The sequence below is a fragment of the Urocitellus parryii genome, chromosome X (assembly GCF_045843805.1).
Source record: "Urocitellus parryii isolate mUroPar1 chromosome X, mUroPar1.hap1, whole genome shotgun sequence".
NCBI classification, from domain to species: domain Eukaryota; kingdom Metazoa; phylum Chordata; class Mammalia; order Rodentia; family Sciuridae; genus Urocitellus; species Urocitellus parryii.
Genome location: NC_135547.1, coordinates 67,916,863 through 67,936,658, shown reverse-complemented (window position 1 = coordinate 67,936,658; position 19,796 = coordinate 67,916,863). Strand labels below are relative to the sequence as shown.

General features: G+C 34.5%; 1 long non-coding RNA gene across 1 annotated transcript; it reads left to right on the top strand.

The window, feature by feature from the left end:
• Window positions 1-757: 757 nt before the first annotated feature.
• LOC113197805 (uncharacterized) lies at window positions 758-13,143 on the top strand. The gene is made up of 3 exons (XR_003302753.2): window positions 758-841; window positions 3,584-3,653; window positions 12,827-13,143. It is a non-coding gene; the product is annotated as an uncharacterized LOC113197805 (long non-coding RNA).
• Window positions 13,144-19,796: the final 6,653 nt, after the last annotated feature.

Here is a 19,796-nt window from a genome sequence, read left to right as displayed (position 1 = left end):
AAAGAGGGATGAGAGAGCTGGCCATGAGACCAATGAAGGAGGAATTTATCTCATCACTTTTTTCCCTGTGCCTCTCATGCTGATAGTTTTAGAATTTTCTTCAAACTTCAGCCATCTATTGTATGCATGGTTAATAATTCCTTGAAAAGTTTGCTGGATTTTACCTTTTGCCTTGGAAGAGCTTAGATTTTAGCATGATAGAAACATTCTGGAAATATAATTAAAAAGCAAAACGAATTTACCTCTCACAACTGATATGAAGCTTCAGTTGTTTTAGTTTTAGGGCCCAGATGAATTGGTCTATGGCAGCTGCAGCTGAAATAATAATAATATTCAGGGTATAATTACAATTGTACTGAACTTCAATATAGCTGAGTCTCTTTTTCTGCCTACTGTTGGGTAGCGTTCTACAGATGTCTTAGATCTAGTTGATTAATAATATTGTTCAAGTCTTCTATTGTTGATATTAAGCCACTGTTTTTTAATTTAAAAAACATTTTTTAGTTATAGATGAACACAATATTTTTATTTTCATTTATTTATTTTTATGTGGTGCTGAGGATCAAACCCAGGGCCTCATGTGTGTGAAGCAAGCACTCTACCACTGAGCCAAAAACCCAGCCCATTGTTTCTTTTTTAATATATATATATATATATATATATATATATATATATATATATATATTTTTTTTTTTTTTTTGTAGTCGTACACAATAACTTTTATTTATTTATTTATTTTTATGTGGTGCTGAGGATCGAACCCAGGACCTTGCATGTATGAGGCGAGTGCTCTACTGCTGAACCATAACCCCAGCCCCCACCCACTGTTTCTTTATTGAAGGTAGGTCATTAGACTCACCATTGAGATGGGTACTGGGGTCTTCAACAATTACTGTGGAATTGTCTCTTCTTTCAATTTTGTCATATATTTTTCGGTCTGAGGCTCTTTTGATTCTAATGAAGGACTTTTTGCTGACATCATGGGCTTCCTGAAAACATTTTAGTAGTTACATCTTCTATCTTATAACTATCATTAGTAGCTACATCTTCTATCTTATAACGATCATTGAACCCTTTAGATCTCCAGCTCCTGAGTCAAAATCTGACAAAAAGGAGGAAGAGCATTGTCATTACTCTAAAGTTTTAAGTTTACAAAGTCAGTTTCATCTTCAGAAAATGTTTATTTCTTTGTAGTTGTTATGTCTATCATTCAGAGTGTTGCCTGACTAAGGATTTATGGGTCAACCTACTAGGCTGTCTTCAAACATATCAAATGACCTTGAGTTCATGTGCTCCTTATCAACTTTGCTATCTCTAAATAAAGCAAAATCCAATCAAGCAAGACTGAATTACCAATATGAGTATTGACTAGTCTTTTTTTACTATTATAAAGAATATTTTATAATTTAAAGTAAAATTTAAAGAAATACACAGGTTTTGGTTTTTATCAAAGATGCACAATGACTTCTTCACAAAACTGTTGAGACAGTTTAGAGGGGTCACTACCAGTGAATGACATTCTTATAATGTTTTAACCAGGTAAACTTCTTTATGTTTTGCTAGAAATCTGTAACTAAATCTCCATGGTCACTTAATGTTGCTTCCTGGATTAAGGATTGACAATATGACAAATAGATATGAAGTTTTATCAAATATCTCAAGTTTTATCTTGAGGGAAGACCTCAAGAAAAAACAGTCAAAGGTCTTCATGCCTATTGATTAGTGGTTCTCAATCTTTAATATATTTCAGAATCACTGGGAACATTTTTTATAGTAAGAATTTCTGGGCCCCACCCGAAGAGATTCTGACCTTGTAGACCTAGTGCGGGGCCTAACAATTGGCATGTCTATCAGGTTCCCTTGTGAGACTGACGTTGCTGATCTGAGGCACCAGACTTTGAGAAACGCTGTATTTGAGCCACATATGTAAAAAAAGTTTCATGGTATTTAGATGAGATAACATCAACATTTTCATAGGTTATAAATTAAATTCCTGAATGAATGTGACCTAACTTTCCTATGTAAATATATGAATATACTACAGTGAATCTAACTATAATGTGCATTCAAAAGACACTAATTAAAAAATTTTTTGAATTATGAGTGAATAGCAGAAAGATCAGTAGAGGGAAGGGAATGGGGGTGGAGGAAGGAAAGGAAAGGAGAAATAATAGGGACTGAATTAGGACAAATTTTATTCCATGATTTTAATTATATCATAGTATATTCTATTGTTATATATAAGTAAAAAGAACCAATAAAAATAAATTAAAATCAAAATGTCACAGAGGATAGACATGAACATTTATTGAGATCTACTGGGTCTGATGTACTTGCCTGTTGCCTTACACAGATATTTTATTTAATTTCATTTTGATTTCATAATCCATACTTTTCAGGTTAAAAAATGGAACTTGCCCAATTAACTAACTTTCTGAAGGCCACAAAATTATCAGACCTGAGAATCTCAGACCTGAGATTCAAACACAGGTCTGTCTAGCTTTAAAGCTTACATGTTTTCTGGTAGATCATCTTGGCAGATCCATTTAAAATTTACCTAAATATGATTCTTAAATTTTGCTCAGAGAGGCAGAATTTTATAGAGGAAGTGAAATTGAGTTCCAGGATAATCAGTTTCCATCCCTGACTCTGCCACCAATATTATCCTTGAATCAACCAGTTCACACACTCATCCACTACCTGTCCACCTGTACATCTATCCATAATTCAATTTATCCATTCATTCATTGAACCTTTTTTAAGCATTCAGTATTTTATCCCTTCATTATATGTGCGTATGCTTTCCCTTCTTGGGCCTCACTTCCCTCGTAAGTGCAATGAGATGGTTGAACTTTATAGTTAGGGTCTCTTTCATTCTTAATGCAGGATGATGTCCAAAGCTCCTTGAACAATAAAATTTACAGATTTTTCCACGCAAATAAAGTTTTCCCTCATAAAAATGAATTCAAAGGACAATTCCTGTGTAATTATGGAGGAACACTACTTGTATATGAAAAACATATACTGCAAAATATCTTATTCATTAAAATGGGGTCATAGTGGAAAACTTTGGTAGTTATAGCAAAGCTATTGTTAAATATTTCATGAAAATATGAACTAAAAAGTTACAAAAGCATAGTTTATTAAATTCCAACAACTTCAAGGGCACCTAGACATCAAGGGATTTTTTTTGAGGGGTACCAGAGTTTGAACTCAGAGCACTTGACTACTGAGCCACATCCCAGCCCTATTTTGTATTTTATTTAGAGACAGGGTCTCACTGAGTTGCTTTGCACCTCGCTTTTGCTGAGGCTGGCTTTGAACTCACGATCCTCCTGCCTCAGCCTCTCAAGCTGCTAGGATTGCAGGCATGAGCCATTGTGCCTAGCTACATCAAGGGATTTATATTGAATAAATGGTTAAAACTGAGTTGATAATTTGTGACCATCTCATACTAAGAAGAATTTGAATTTTCAAGTTCTTAAAAAATTGAATAATATTCACTTCATTCTTTATGAAGAAGAATTTTCATTTGATATGTAAAAGTCTTTTCTCAATCTTGTTCTGTTTTGTTCACTTTAAGAAAATTCTTCAGAGGATCACATGCAAAACAAACATGACACAACAAGCAAAAGCAGCATAAATGGAACCATGTGAGTGGGGATTGTAAAAAGCCAATGATAGTCGAGCTTTGCAAGTGAATGCCAGATTTGTCTGGGATTGAGTTACAGCGTGAAATGACCTCATTCTTTACACAGATCTTGAGTTTTGGGTTAGGTTTGGCAATGAACAGAATAGGAATTTTTACCATATCTATCTCTATAGCTTTTGCTGGGCAACTTCAAAGATTTACCAGTCTAAATTAGTTCAGATTTTAGATCTTTGAACTTTCTTCTGTACTTGATGGAAGCAAAAATATTTATAAAAACTGTAATGCCAATCAGCCAAAGAGGCCCCTTCTTTGAAGCCATTTTTTTACTGCATTTTACATGTATCAAGATGGGAGATTCATTATCTGAGCCATTCCCAGAACTAGAATGATTTGCATAAGTTTGTGAATTTTAGCTGTCCTGTTTTCTAATAGCTCTTTCCCATTGGTTACCCTTCCAAAGGAGCAAACTAAATCATTCACTATGACAAAAGGAAGAATTTATTGGAAAGTAGATTACAATTGTCTTTTGACTTTGATGGAGGAGCTGTCACAAGAAACAGCACTATTTGAAGATTCAGAAACTACTTAGACTCTTGTGAGTTACGTATATTTTTAATAGAATGTTAATAAGATAACTCCAGAGGAGCTTTGTTATCATCAATTGATGGCATACCCTAAACATTGTTTCTTTTTTAAAGAAATTACCAAAAACTAAAATATATATATTAAAAAATTCTCTCTCTCAAAAAAAAGAAAAAAGTAAAAAGAAAATCATTGTATAGATATGTAATATAATTTGGACAGTATTATTCCTCAGTATTTCTCCTTTTCCCTTCCCTCCCCTCCTCTTTCTTCTTGGTCCCTTTCCTCTATTCTAATGATCTCCCTTCGATTTTCATAAGATTCCCCCCACCTTTTTATTTCCTTTTCCTCTCTAGCTTCCACATATGAGAGAAAACATATGGCCCTTGATCTTCTGAGTCTGACTTCTCTTAACATAATATTCTCAACTTTCATCCATTTTTTCCTGCATATGCCATAATTTCATTCTTCTTTATGGCTGAATAAAATTCCATTGTGTATCTGTACCACATTTTCTTTATCCATTTATCCATTGATGGACACCAAGTCTGGTTCCATAGTTTTGGCTATTGTGAATTGTGCTGCTATAAACACGGATATGCATATATCCTCAGAGAAGGTATTCCATCACCTGAGAAAATGCCCAGTTTCCTGTCACAGTAACATAGCCTCCGGACAAATGCTGTAGCATTGGAGCTCACTTTTCAATATTCAGAAGAAGCAAAATGAGAACAAATTTTCACTGACCCTCAAAGGGAAACATTGGCAGCACACTAAATATTCCTTGTGAAATAAAACAGTTGGAGAAACACCATGAACTTCTATTGATTCAGTTTTGATAGTAACTATGATTTTCAATAGTTATAGAAGACCAAAAATGCTCTGCTGTTTTTGGAAGAAAATGAATTGATTCACATGTTCAATGAACAACAAATGATTTGGGGTAGTGCTTTTCTTTGCCCTGTACTCACAGTTATCACTGTGCTTTACCTGGAGTTCTCACTATAGAGAAAACAAGTGGGATTTTCCATAGATAGACTAATGAACTTCTTTAAGCTCTGAATTGCTATCATGGTTCAAAGACACTATAAGTTTAAAACTGAAATAACTCCCTGTAGCCAAGTGCTTTGACATAGGTTGGAAATAAATGATGGATTTTGTCAAATATGTAGGAGTTGGGCTACAACTCCTAAATACTAGTTCTAATATTGATTCCTGGCCAGGTCTTGAGCAACAGGCTTAACCCCATTTCTTTTCTTGCTTTCATTTAGGTTTTTAACCTCCTTTTATTCAAGTTTTTATTTGCTCAATGAGATAACAGGCTGGGACTATGTGGTTTGGGTGGGACGTTTCAACTAGCTTCAGAAGTTTGTACTCATAAAGGCATGCCTGAATTTGTCCAGGAATTTCATAATTATTTTTGCTAATGGTAAATGAAAACATGCCATTGTGGATTTGGTTTCCTTCCACGGATGTTAGAATGGATGTCTGAATTTCAAAAAGAAGATTATTAAACTGACCATAAAGCCTCAATTTAAAATTCATTGTGCTGTTTTGGAAAAAATTCAATCTTGGGCGAATCACCTAATTTTTCTGGGCCATATTTTTCTAATTTGTCAATTGGACTAGCAACACCTTCCCACCAACCCTCAGGGATATTACAAGGATCAAATGAGAGAAAATGGGAATATATTCTATAAAGTATAAATTCTGTATAACTGTAAAGTATTATTTACTCCATAACTTTTTAAAGTGGAGGAAACATTCTAGCCCAACCCTATCATTTAACAGATAAGGAATCTGTGTTAAAAATTTTAACAAGATCATCCAGCTAGCAGAATCAGAACCAGAATCCAATTGATTTGATCCTTAGTCTAGAGCTCTAAAAATCCAGAGTTATAGAAGCTAGAGGAAGTTAAACTCTTAACTCTGCATAATACTTGAATATATTCTCCCATGCCCTTTAAAAGTCCACTCTGTGCTTGTTCCCTTCTATGGATGGAAAACTTATTATAATCTAAGGAAACATTCTATTTTTGTTGGAAAATGTGTATATGGAGGTTAGCACTCCATATCTTTTTATAACTTTTACATACTGGTTCTTATTTGTTCTCAATAGCTGAAGGAAATAAGTTCAGTTCCTTTTCCCATGACAGGCTGAAATACTTAAAGGTAGCTACTGTGTTTCAGCCCCTGCAATTCTTCTAGGGAAATTCTTAGGTGGAACAGCTCAATTTCTTTTATCTGTTCATTTATAATTTAAATGTTTACAAAAGTATTTTGTCTAGCACCTGCTATGTATCAGTCACTGTACTAGATGCAGCAGATAGTAAGATGAATAGGACATGATGCCTGCTCTGAAAGAGCTCTAGGTAAGAAAGAAAAAAATCCAATAACAGTTTAATAAGTGTTATAGTGGAGGTAAACTTAGGGTGCTGACAGGTCACAATCTCAGCCTGAAGCATGGAGGGAAATGTTAGAAAATATTTACAAAAGGTGATGTGCTAGCAAAAATCAGAATTGGGAATGATGGTGGGAAAACAAAAAACATTTGGGGCAATTGTTAGTTGGTCAATATATTTTGAGTGAAGGATCTCTGTGGATATGTCACATGAGATAACAGTGAACAAGTAGGCAAAACTAGATCCAGTGAGCTTTTAAGTTTCCTTACTTTTGTATGTGTGTGTGTGAACACAGATGCATGTGTGTGTATGATATGTCAAGCAGTGGATTCCCCATCAAATATAGTTTTATTTATTGAAATTCTTCAAATCTGTATGAAGATCTCACTCATTTTTGTGGGAGGGGATCTGTTAAATCATATTGATCTTCCAGCTACTGAAATATCAAGTCTTTTTTTACCCACTGCTAAATCAAGCCTTCCTTGATCCTGCTCTGTACAGAGGACTCTTTGTATCTGTGTGCAGGGTTTTACATTTATTCTGATTTGATTCTTTTCATTAGAATTTATTCAGTGTTTCTGTCAAGATCTTTTTGACCCTGATTCTCTTATAGATTAACTTCTCCCTGTTTTATGTCATCTATTATTTCCTTAATGACATGTTTTAAATTTTATTAGAGTAAAAATTCTCTTAATTTTCACAAAGGATACTATAAGTTTAAATGCACAAGCTGATTTTTGGCAATATTTTCACCCAATTATATGTGCAATGGTAACTTTAAAAAAACATCAACCCTTGGGCGAATTTACTTTTGTTTGAAGTAATGAAAATATTTGGCACCCTGAGAAAATAGAATACTTATTTTGATAACTTGCCTCATAGAGATAGGAACAATAGCTATATATTGAAATATGACCTTCTAATTCTTGTTCTCATGATAGTGCATGCACCTTGTTAAAATTAAATTTCATTCACTGTGTCATTGCTTCATTTTCAACCAATATATTTGATAAAATACAAATCATAACAAATGATTACTTGAATCATTTGCATGCATCCCTGATATTAAGCAATTATACCTGTATGGGCAAAATTAGGTTTGCTATGGAACTGATGAAATTTGAAGATTTCTGGCCTTTCTCTATGTCAATAGAATTAACCATGAAGACATATTTTACTAGCATGAAGGGATATTGTAAAGGATGAAGACCAGTTGTTATTCCCTTAAACTCCACAACATGCCTTACAGCTTGTGCAGACACTAAACAGAATGCAGCTTTCCCATCACCTTAGAATGGAAACTTTTGAAACTCAAAGGGCCTCTGGAGAGTATCTCCAACTTCCTCAATGCTGGGGCACCAAATGGGAAAACTATTTGCTTGAGGGTGTAGTTTGTCTGACAAGTTAAACAGTTCTTAAAACCCAAAGTGGTCCCACTTGGTCAGCTTTAGATTTTTGTCATATATGTAGATTTTACAATTCCTACCTAGAAATGACTTTGATCAGCAAATCCTACTTTGAGTAAAGCTAGTCCTTAAATTGTCTCTTGACTTGGAATTCAAGATAGCAGGGAGTGGCTGTAAAGAGTGAGCCAAAATTTCTTCTGAGCACAGTGCTATAAATGGGTTAAAATCAGTGAGCAGGGACTATTGTGATGCCATGCTCCTATTTGTATTTGTTCCATTTGCATTGGTTTTGTAAACCAATTAGGAATACCATACATAATTAAATTCCAAGGAAGTAAGCTTCCTAGGACCCAGACTTTTTTCCCCCTTCAGTAGAGAGAAAAGCTGCATTTCTTTTTGAAGATGTCAAGGCCCCTGTCTCAATTCAAATTCAATTTGAACTAGGGAAATCTGAAGCACTCCCTAAAAACATTCCGTTTTTTTTTTTTTTTTAAACTGGACCTGAGTATAGTGTGAGTATAGGTTTATAATGTAATTTCTGGCTTCTTTTACCAGCTATGGCATGTAGGTTGATTTAGAAGTGACCTTTGTTCTTTCTGCTTCCTGGTGGGAAATTACCTCAATAGTGTCTCTACTTTCCCATTTACCAGCGTTGATTATCTTTTTTTCTTTTCTTTTTTTTTTTTTGCCATTAGCTTGAAAGAATTGACAATTACCAGTACTCTTTCACCTCCTTGTTATTGAAAAAAGAAAAAAAACCAACAATGACAGCATATCAACACTTGGCATAATTATGAAAAACAGGCAGGGCTGTTGCTGGGGTAGCAAAGACAAGTACTCTTTGCTGAGTACTTCCAAGGCTTTCTATATATTTCGACACATTTTTCCTCACAATAACTGTGAGATACGAGTTTTCATCCTCTTTAACAGAGGAAATTGAAACTCAGAGAAGATAATTAACTTGCCCAAAGATATCTAGCTTGTTAGTGGTAGACATGGTATTCAAACCCAGGTTTGTGTGATTGCCAGTGTCTGAGCTCTTAATTACAACCATGTTGCCTCCACATTAGAGAAATTCACAAAAATCTCATAGTGTGTCTACAAAATCTGTGTATGAGTAGTGTATGGCAGCATAGAAATAAGAACCACATGAGTCTGTTGAGTGACAGATGAACTAGAAAAGGTGCAGGCTTTAGAATAAAAAGAACTTGGTTTAATACTAGCTTTGCCAGTTACTATCTGAGTGACTTTAAATAAGTAATTTAGCCTTTTTGGGTCTAATTTTCCTTACCTGTAAACTGGAAAAAAAATTACTTCATAGAGTTGTAATAAAGATTAAACAAAGTGATAAATTTTAAGTGCTTGAAAAATTAAAGATTAAAATGCATGGTAAGTACTAGAATTAGAATGGCTGATTTTGCTGTTATTATTAAAGTTTTCTCAGATTGGGAGATAGGGATGAGAAATCTATCCAGATTTCATTGTTTTAGGATCCTTAATCTGTCTAGTGTAGAATAGCTAATATGCTTTTACAGTTCTAAGCAAATACTTAGTTACATACAGAAATTTAAGGAGATTTGAATGGTTTTTAGAAATATTAAGTTTATACTATATGTATGGCATTGTGTGGGATGCAAAGACATATATGGTCTTGAGAGATGATACCACTGTTATATGAGATCTTGGCCCATGTTTCATAGAGTACTATATTCCAGGTTGCAAGTGTAAAGAGAGATCCATACATGGGACAATGGGAAAATCCAGAAAAGGAAACAATGACTGCTTGCTGGGACTGAGTGCAGGAGGTAGCACTCCAGTTGATTTCTCTTGATTTGGAAATCAGAGAGAAGAGAGAGTAGATAATTTTTATTAGTCTTTTTAACACTGATATAATTTGTTTATCTTTTTTTCTATTTTGAAGCATAATAAGGCTTGGTGATTACAACTGCAGGCTGGGGGCCAGATTGTCTAGGTTCAAATCCTGACTTAGCCACTGTTATTTTTACTTATCCATTCTGTGACTTGGTGTTTTTATCCTGAAAATGGGATAGTAACATCATCTTCCTCATAATAATTTTGTAACATTGAGATAAATGCACATAAAGCACTTATCACTGTGCCTGCCTTGTATCAAATGCTCAATAAATTTGAGCTATTTTTATTATTATTAGTAGGTCTTTGGTGCTACTGCTTCTGACATGTTTACTCTTTTAGCCTCCTTATAGTGAAATTTTCATGAATCACTATATTTTAAGGAATAATGAAGGAAATGCAACAAGAGAGGTGTAAGCTGAGTGCTGAGATGGGAGAGGCGTTTTGCTTTAACAAAACTACAGTGAAATATTGGTAAAACACCAGCATTTAGAGTCTGACTTGTGTCCTTGTTTGAAACTTGGTTTAATTCTACACTTGGCACACAGTACATGTTCAGTAAATTTTTGCTGAATGATTTCATGTGTCATGAACAAAATAAATTTTAAGTTTTATTTTGCCATTTCCTACTGAACAGAGAAAGTATTTAAAATTCTCACATTTGCTCTGATCAGAGCTAGGCTTATCCGAAGTAATCCTTCCACTCCGCAGAATATAATTAAAAATCATTCCACATTCTTTCATTAAATATACTTCAGAAAATCTTTGAACAGGGCCTGAAAAATATAAAATTAAAATGTTTGATTTGACCTTTCTTCCTTTTCCATCCATAATAAGATGTGTAAAGAACAGCAAATTTAAATTTGACTTGTTATATTTCCCTTTTCTGTAGTGATCCAGGTGAAATGTGGAAATCATACCATAATAGCAGATTTCCATCAATTATTTTATTCTTCATCATTGCAGACAACCATACCAATACCCTGCTGTAGTATATCTCTCTTGAGGTTTTTCTTTGTAAAAAAGATTCTGTTTAAATTTCTCTGTGTTTGGAGGGTTATTCAGAACATGTATGAACATGAGTTCCAACTTGTTTTGCTTACAGAATGAATAAAGACACATGGCTAGCTAAGATGATATTAATCTCAGGTCATAATATGGTATGATCAAAGACAAATTTCTGTAGACTGAACATTTGAGGAAAATGCATGTCTTCCTATATTTATTTTCTTGTTTTCCTCTGCAAATAGATGCATACTTGTGTACTTTAGAGACAGAAACAAGAAAATGCAATTGCCATTGATTATATGGTTTGTAACAGTGAAGTCCAGGTCTGGATTATTTCATACTCCCCATTAACTGGCACTGGGTTTCTCCTTGAAGGCATTGATGACTAATTTGTGAATAAACAAATGCATTTACAATGTAATGTTATAACAGGAATGAGTCTCAGCCCTAGTAGAGTAAAGGAAAGGGAAAATGAAGTAGAGTGAAAATGAAGAAAAAGAACTTAGAGAGGAGAATAGGGAGTGCTGACATCAAATTTGGCTGACTTCCATAATGTAGCAGTGGGCTTGCCCTGGCTGGAGTAATTGCAGTGCTGTTGCATGTGAGCATCTGAGCAGAAAAGCAGGCAGCAATGAAGTCAAAGATCTAATGAAATATGTACTCTCTGAACAAAACCAAACTTTTAGGTCTAATTTAAAAGCCACAGCCTTTCTAACATCCCTTTGCAGTATATTACTGTGAATCTGAAGTGGTTCTTTGCTTGGTTCTGTTTCCAAAATAGCCCAGCAATGATTGCCCTTGTTATAACACTTCAACAATTTCCCCCCTTCTCATTTCCTCTCATCTTAAGTCACTTTAATTCTAAGCAGGATTTAAGACTCCAATTTTCATGTGTCACAACAAACACTGAAAATTCTTTTCTTTCTGGCTTATGGAAAATTGTTGACTTGGACAACACTAATGCCTTCCAGCTGTAGTAACTATTCATGTGCTAAACTAAGGATGTTGATACAAATGAGGCTAGGGTATCCTTCCTGAAAAACTGCTGGCCTGAATTTTGGGGAACAAGTAAGTGACCTGGCAGTTAACCTGAATTTTTTTTCTTTTTTCCACATATAGACCCATCTTTTCTTTTGCTAAAAGAAAGAAAAAGGATAGAATAATGTAGAAAACACACTCCCCTGAAATACTTACAATCTGGTTACACATCTTGCCCTCACTTCACTCTCTTTTTATAGCTATGGATTTATTTCCTTTCCTCTTGGGTTTTGGGGCAGCTGTAGGTGAGACTTTGTACCGTTTCTATAAAGACAATTGACCTAGCATATGTCTGAATCTTTCTCAACATCCTTCATTAGCCTCATATTATTTTATTCCTTGCCAAAACTCTGCTTTAACAAAGATTGATGTTCACGGCTGAACTGTAATGCACTAGGTTCTATCTCTTCACTTTTTGCAGCATGGGCTATTGGCCAACTTGTAAAAACAGCACAGTTGGGGCTCAGTCCAGCCTTTACTTTCAGGTTCACGGTGATCTCATACTCTCCACATTCTCTTGTTCTACTATCAAGATGGACTTTCTGTAAAGAATCTAATAAGTGGATGTGCAGTAAGACGTAACTAAGGGGGAAATTTTGCTGGGTTATCTCTCATAGGATTGATTTACATTTTCTCAGAAATTCAAGCTTTAAGCCACTAGATGACTTGCTAATGATACAGTTTCTATTTGGGAAGGTTTATCCCCTCTATAGGCATCGGCAGTATGCTTAGTCTGTGTACACAAAAGACTGTTTCCAATTGATGTATACTCTATTCCTTTCATTTTTGTTTAACTTTATTTCTGATTTTTAGTCCCAAGTTGTTTGGCTTTGTTTGTTGAGCTTTTCTCAATGTGTCTGTTTCAGGAAGTGCAGGAGAGGTCTTTATTTGGATGAGCACGGAGAAGAAACTCTGCAGTAAGATTGCCTGGGTTGGAATCTTAGTCCCACCATTTGCTTACTGTATGAATTTGGACACATGATTCAGCATCTCCATATCTGAGTTTCTTCATCTGTAACATAGTTATAATAATAATCTCTACTACATAGGTTGTTAGGAGAATTAAGTAAGAACATATATAAAATGCTTACAAAAGTGTTTGAATAGTATACATTATCTTAGTGATAGCAATTATTTTTACTATGTTCCAACTTTCCATTTTCACTTGTGAAAGTTGGTGTTGAGAGAGAAATTGGGATAGTGTTAAAAATAAAATGCCTTAGTAAAACAACTGTGTGTGTGTGTGTGTGTGTGTGTGTACTTTTCTTCATGCTATGCTTCCCAGAAAACATCCAAGAAGGTTATACGGCAGTGTTAACCTGCTTAGAGTAGCTGTTGTACACGTAGGGTTTTGGGACTCATGTCCCAACTGGGTGCTGGTATGTCATTTATAACACAGGTGTTGGTAAATGCTAGTTAAATTTCTTAAATCTGAAGGGATATTTAATCTATGAGGTGACAGACCTAACTTCTCACCCCATTTCTATGTCAGTGGACAGAATGTCTACTTAAACAAGGGGTAATTTCTTTGTTGGCAAAAATGGAACATCACTAAAAGCTGGAAACCAGCAGCTGGAAAATCTGTACATGGAAAAACAAATGACCGTGGGCAACAGAAATTAGTTACCTTGGCAGATACCAGACATGTCCATACACATTCAAGACATACTTAATGTGAAACTCCAGCTAGTCCTAAGCAAAGCCATATGTTCATTATGAAAGACAAGGAAAGTTAAACAACATTTTGAAAGTTAGGACTGTTGCTTGTAATCAAGAATGGATATCAAATGTTTCCTGAATATGAATAACAGTTGAATGAAATGATATGTGATATACACAGAAATGATAAACAGAGAAAAGTGAAGAAAATCAGACACTTTGCATTTTTAAACATACTTATATGTATTTATCACTAAAGCATCAAAAAGAGGCCCTGAAAAATCAAGTTTAGTTTAATTCACTACAAAATATATTATGTGAAGACAATTCTTATATTCTCTGCAATTTATAATGGTCTATTTACATTATTTTTGAAACAACTAAACAAGATTTGAAATAAAATTGGTCACAATTGTAATTTAATTCAGACATTAAAAGCTATGACATTAAAGAGCATGTAGAGAAATATTAGGAAATCTATCAAATTGCCAAACCATCAAAATGTTACTTTCCATTATAAAAACATCTTAATAAAACAAAAACAATGAAAAACTCAAACATCAAACTTGAGATTTTGTTTTATGATTTCTCTGAGTCTCCCATTGTTAAAAATTAAAGTCTCTTCCAGGAAGATGGAGGAAATATATTTTTACCTATTCCTTTTAAGCTAAAAGTGCTGCACATAATATATAAAGCAAATATAAGTAGACTCTGAAATGTAGAGAGAAGTCAGCAGACCAGCTAGGGACCTCAGAGCTTTAGAAAGGACATGATGATGAGTCCCTTTTCTTCTTCTGGACTCATGTATCCCAGAGTTGAAGAAACAAGTGACTTGGGAATGATAATAGGCACAGAAAAATATCAGCCCCAACAAAAGCTTTCCTTACATTCTGGTTATACATCAAAAGCTAAAGCACTGGCAAAGAGGCATTTTATTTAGCAACACAGAAAATTTTGAGAAAAGAATCCTCCTACTCTCCACAAATACTACAGAAAAAAATGTCTATGGTTTCACCCATATATGTAAGGTTGAAAGAGATACCCAGATTTACCCACTTGTGATCTTGTAATGAGATTACCCAACCCTTCTAGTGTTAGAGAAGACCAAGTAGGGAACCAACACTTTCATCCCTACTGGTCAGCAAGAAGTTTTTCCCTCTCTAGTGCAAATGGAGACTACATGGGAAGCCTGAACTTCCACCCGACCTGGCAGCACAAAATATTTCTCTACCTTTATGCTAGAGTGTTGTTAGATGAGGTCTAGTGGAGACTCAGGACTTTTGCTATTACTCAGCAGTGAAAAGGTCACCTCCACTGTGCCATCAGTGGAGACTACCTGCAAAGCTAGTACTCCCAGTGCTCTGCTAGCAGTTAAGAGGAAACACTCCTCCCTGAAAACATCAGTTGGCAATAGAGACCCAATAAGGAAACAAAATCTCATAAAAATATTAAAAAATTCAGTTCTCAACTACCAAGAACCAGTAAGATTTTAAAGTGAAGAAATACAATCAGTAGATGTCAGATTTAATAACAGAGATGTTAAAATCATCTGACAATGAATTTGAAACTGTTATGACAAAAATGCTTTATGAGCAATTATGAGCAATAGAAACAAAATAGTCTCAGAAAAGAAATATAAAGCATTAAGAATGATAAATAAAAAATTTAGAACTGACAGATATAAGTGAAATAACTTTAGGGGAATGAGCTTAAAAATAAAATGGAGATCTTAGAGGAAAGAATTATGGAGAGGACAGATGCAACAGAAATGGTCCAAGATGAACAACAAGGATAAAACAGGGCAAAAAAACAAACAGAACTCAGGGACATGTAGAAAGATAACAATATATTTAACATTGGTATCATTGAAGTCACAGAGGGAGAGGAGAGAAAAGGATAGGGCTGAAAGAGTGGCACATACCTGTAATCCCAGTGGCTCAGGAGGCTGAGGCAGAAGGATCGCAGGTTCAAAGCCAGCCTCAGCAACAAAACAGTGAGACCCTGTCTCTAAATAAAATAAAAAATAGGGACTCGGGATGTGGCTCAGAGGTCAAGTGCTCCTGAGTTCAATCCCTGGGGTGTGTGTGTGTGAAAACTTCCCATGTTTAAAGAAAGACACAAGCTCACAAATTGAGGAAGTCAAGCAAATTCCAAATAGTAGAACCCAAAGAAAATCAAATCAAGACATATCATAATTAAACTTCTGAAGACTAAAGACAAAGAATATATCTTTAAAAAAGCCAGAGAAGAAAACAATATTTTTCCATATAGGGGGAAAAGTGCTCAAAATATTATTAATTTCTTATCAGAAACCATTCAATTCAGAAGGTAGTGGCACAAAATTTTTCAAGTGCTGAAGGAAAAAAATTGTCAACCCAGAATTCTATGGTCAGCTAAAAATATTATTCAGGAATGAAGGGGAAATCAAGCCACATTCAGAGAAAGGAAAACTAAGCAAATTTGTCACTACTAATTTAAAAGAATGACTAAAGGAAGTTCTCTAAGCAGAAAGAAAATCATAAAAGAAGCAACCTTGGAGTTCTCTCTGCTTCCTAGTTGTTATATCCTGAGCTGCTTTCCTCCACCTTGCCTTTCTGCCATGAGGTTTTTCCTCATCTCAGGCCCAGAGCTATGTATAGAATTGGCCAGCTATGAACTGAGACCTCTGAAATCATGAGCACCAAATAAACTTTTCCTGGAGGAAGGGGCGGGGAGAGGCGGAGGAGGGTGAGTGATGGGGGAGGCAACACTCTTGGAATATTAGGAAGGAAACAGAACAGGGTAAACAAAAATATAAGTAATATAACAGGCTTTCCTTCTTTTCTTGAATTTTATAATGCTTTATCATTAAAGGTAGCCCTGTCTGATGTGGTTCTAATTTTATCTGGTATGGTGCTAAATGTATGTAGAGAAAGTATTTGAGACAATTATATTACAAAAAAGGGAGAGTAAAGGAACAAAAAGAAAGATATGGCTTGTATACTTCCCTTGAAGAGGTGTAATGATGATAAAAATAGACTGTGTTGTTGTGCACATATAAGATCTAAAGCAACAACTCAAATAAATATAAGAGTTACCTCAAAGTGAATCAAAATGATATGTAAAAAAATGTTCAAGAATCCCAAAGGAAGTCATTAAAAATAAATTAGAGAACTGAAAACAGAGACACAAAGAAAACCAAAAAAAATAAATGACAGTCTTAGGCCATAACATATCAATATTACTTTCAATGTAAATCTGGTGAATATACCAATTTGAAGATAAATACTGGCAAAGTTGATTTTTAAAATGACCCAACTATATGTTATTTACTAGAAACTTATTTCAAGAATAATAATATAATCATATCAAATGCATCAGTATTGAAAGTTATAGCATACAAACATTAATAAAAGGAAGCAACAATGGTTATGTTAAAATCTGAAAAAGTGTACTTTTGGACAAAAAATTGCCAGTGACAGAGAGGGACATTATATAATGATAAAATAGTTAATCAATCTAGGGAATGTAACAATCCTAAATGGGTATACACAAACAACAGGTCTGCAACATACATGAAGGAAAAACTGGTATAACTGAAAGGATAAATAGATATAGCTTATTTTATTTTTTAAATATACTTTTTAGTTGTAGTTGTTGATGGACCTTTATTTTATTTATTTATTTATATGCCATGCTGAGAATCAAACTTAGTGTACACATGCTAGGCAAGCTCTCTACCACTGAGCTACAACCCAAGCTCTGGTTAATAATATATTTAATGGTGAAAGACTAAATGCTTTCTGCCATAAGATCAAGAACAAGCTAAAGATGTCCTAGCTCATCAGTCTTACTCAAAGTAATCCTGGGATTTCTAGGCAATGCAATAACTAATAAATTAACTCAGCAAATTCACAGGATGTAATGTCAATATAAAACTTATTTATGTTTCTATATAGAACTAGTGAACATGTGGAATCAGATAATTATAATATAATACGACTTTCATACCTAGTTTCTGAAACTAACAAAATATGTACTGGATTTGTATATTGAAAACTATAAAACTTTGATGAATGATATCAAAAAATGTCTAAAGAAATGGAGAGATACACTGTGTTCATAGATTAAAAAAATTAACTTGGTAAAGATGTAAATTCTCTTCAAATTCATCTACAGGTTTAACTCAATGCCTATGAAACTTCCCAGAAAGGTTTATATAGACACTGATAAGACTGTTCTAAAATGGAAGGACTAAAGTAAAATAGCTAACATAATTTTGTAAAAAAAAAAAAAGTGTGTTGTTAAAGAAACAGTCTACCTGATTTTAAGAATTAGCATGAAGCTACAGTAGTCAAGGCTTTGTATTATTTGCAGAGATAGAGATATAAATAAATGGAACAGAAAAGAGATCCTTAAACTATACTGAAGAGCAATAGTAACAAAAACAGCATGGTATTGGCACCAAAACAGACTGGTAGACCAATGGTACAGAATACAGGACATAGAGACTAACCCACAAAATTAAAATTATCTTATATTAGACAAAGGTGCCAAACACATGCATTGGAGACAAGATAGCCTCTTCAACAAATGGTGCCAGGAAAACTGGAAATCCATATGCAACAAAATGAAATTAAACCCCTATCTCTCACCATGCACAAAACTCAACTCAAAATGGATCAAGGACCTAGGAATAAAACCAGAGACCCTGCATCTAATAGAAGAAAAAGTAGGCCCTCATCTTCATCATGTGGGACTAGGCCCCAACTTCCTTAATAAGACTCCTTTAGCACAAGAATTAAAATCAAGAATCAATAAATGGGATGGACTCAAACTAAAAAGTTTCTTCTCAGGAAAAGAAACAATCTGTGAGGTGAATAGAGAGCCTACATTTTGGGAAAAAATGTTTACCCCTCACACATCAGACAGAGCACTAATCTCTAGGGTATATAAAGAACTCAAAAGTTAAACACCAAAAAACAAAAACAAATAACCCTTCTTGGGTTATTATTTATTATTGGGTTATTATTTATTATAAATGGGCCAAAAACCTGAAGAGATGCTTCTCAGATGATTGATGTACAATCAGTCAACAAGTATATGAAAAAATGTTCATCATCACTACCAATTAGAGAAATGCAAATCAAAACTACTCTAAGATATCATCTCACTCCAGTCAGAATGGCAGCTTATTATGAAGACAAATAACAATAAGTGTTGGCAAGGATGTGGGGAAAAAGGTACACTCATGCACTGCTGGTGGGACTGCCAATTGGTGCAGTCAATATGGAAAGCAGTATGGAGATTCCTTGTAAAATTGGGAAAGGAACCACCATTTGACCCAGCTATCCCTCTCCTCAGTCTATACCCAAAGGACTTAAAAACAACACACTATAGGGACATAGCCACATCAATGTTTATAGCAGCACAATTCACTATAGCTAAACATTGGAACCAACCTAGATGCCCTTCAATGTATGAATGGATTAAAAAAGTGGCATATAGGCATATATACACAATGGAATATTACTCAGCAATAAAAGAGCATAAAATCATGGCATTTGCAGGTAAATGGATGGAGTTAGAGAAGATAATGGTAAGTGAAGTTAGCCAATCCCAAATAACCAAATGCCAAATGTTTTCTTTGATAAAAGGAGGCCGACTCAAAGTGGGATAGAAAATGGTAGCATGGGAGGAATAGACGAACTCTAGGTAGGGCAGAGGGGTGGGAGGGAAAGGGAGGGGACATGGGGTTAGAAATGATGGTGGAATGTGATGATCATTATTATCCAAAGTACATGTATGAAAATACGAATTGATGTGAATATACTATATATACAACCAGAGATATGAAAAATTGTGCTCTATATGTGTAATAAGAATTGTAATGCATTCCAATGTCACATATAAATAAAAAAAGAAAAAGAAACGAGATTCCAGAAATAGACTGCATAAATAGATCAAACTGATTTTTTAAGAAATAATCTTATATTAAGCTATAATTCACATACCATGCAATTTATCCCTTTAATTATGCATTGTGTTTTCTTTAGTATATTCCCCAATTTGTGCAACCATCAGCATTAAATCCAGAATATAATAATATCCCTGAAATGAAACTTCATACTCATTATCAGTCATTCCCCATTCTTCTCAAACTCCTAGCCACAGGCAACTCCTTACCTACTTTGGACT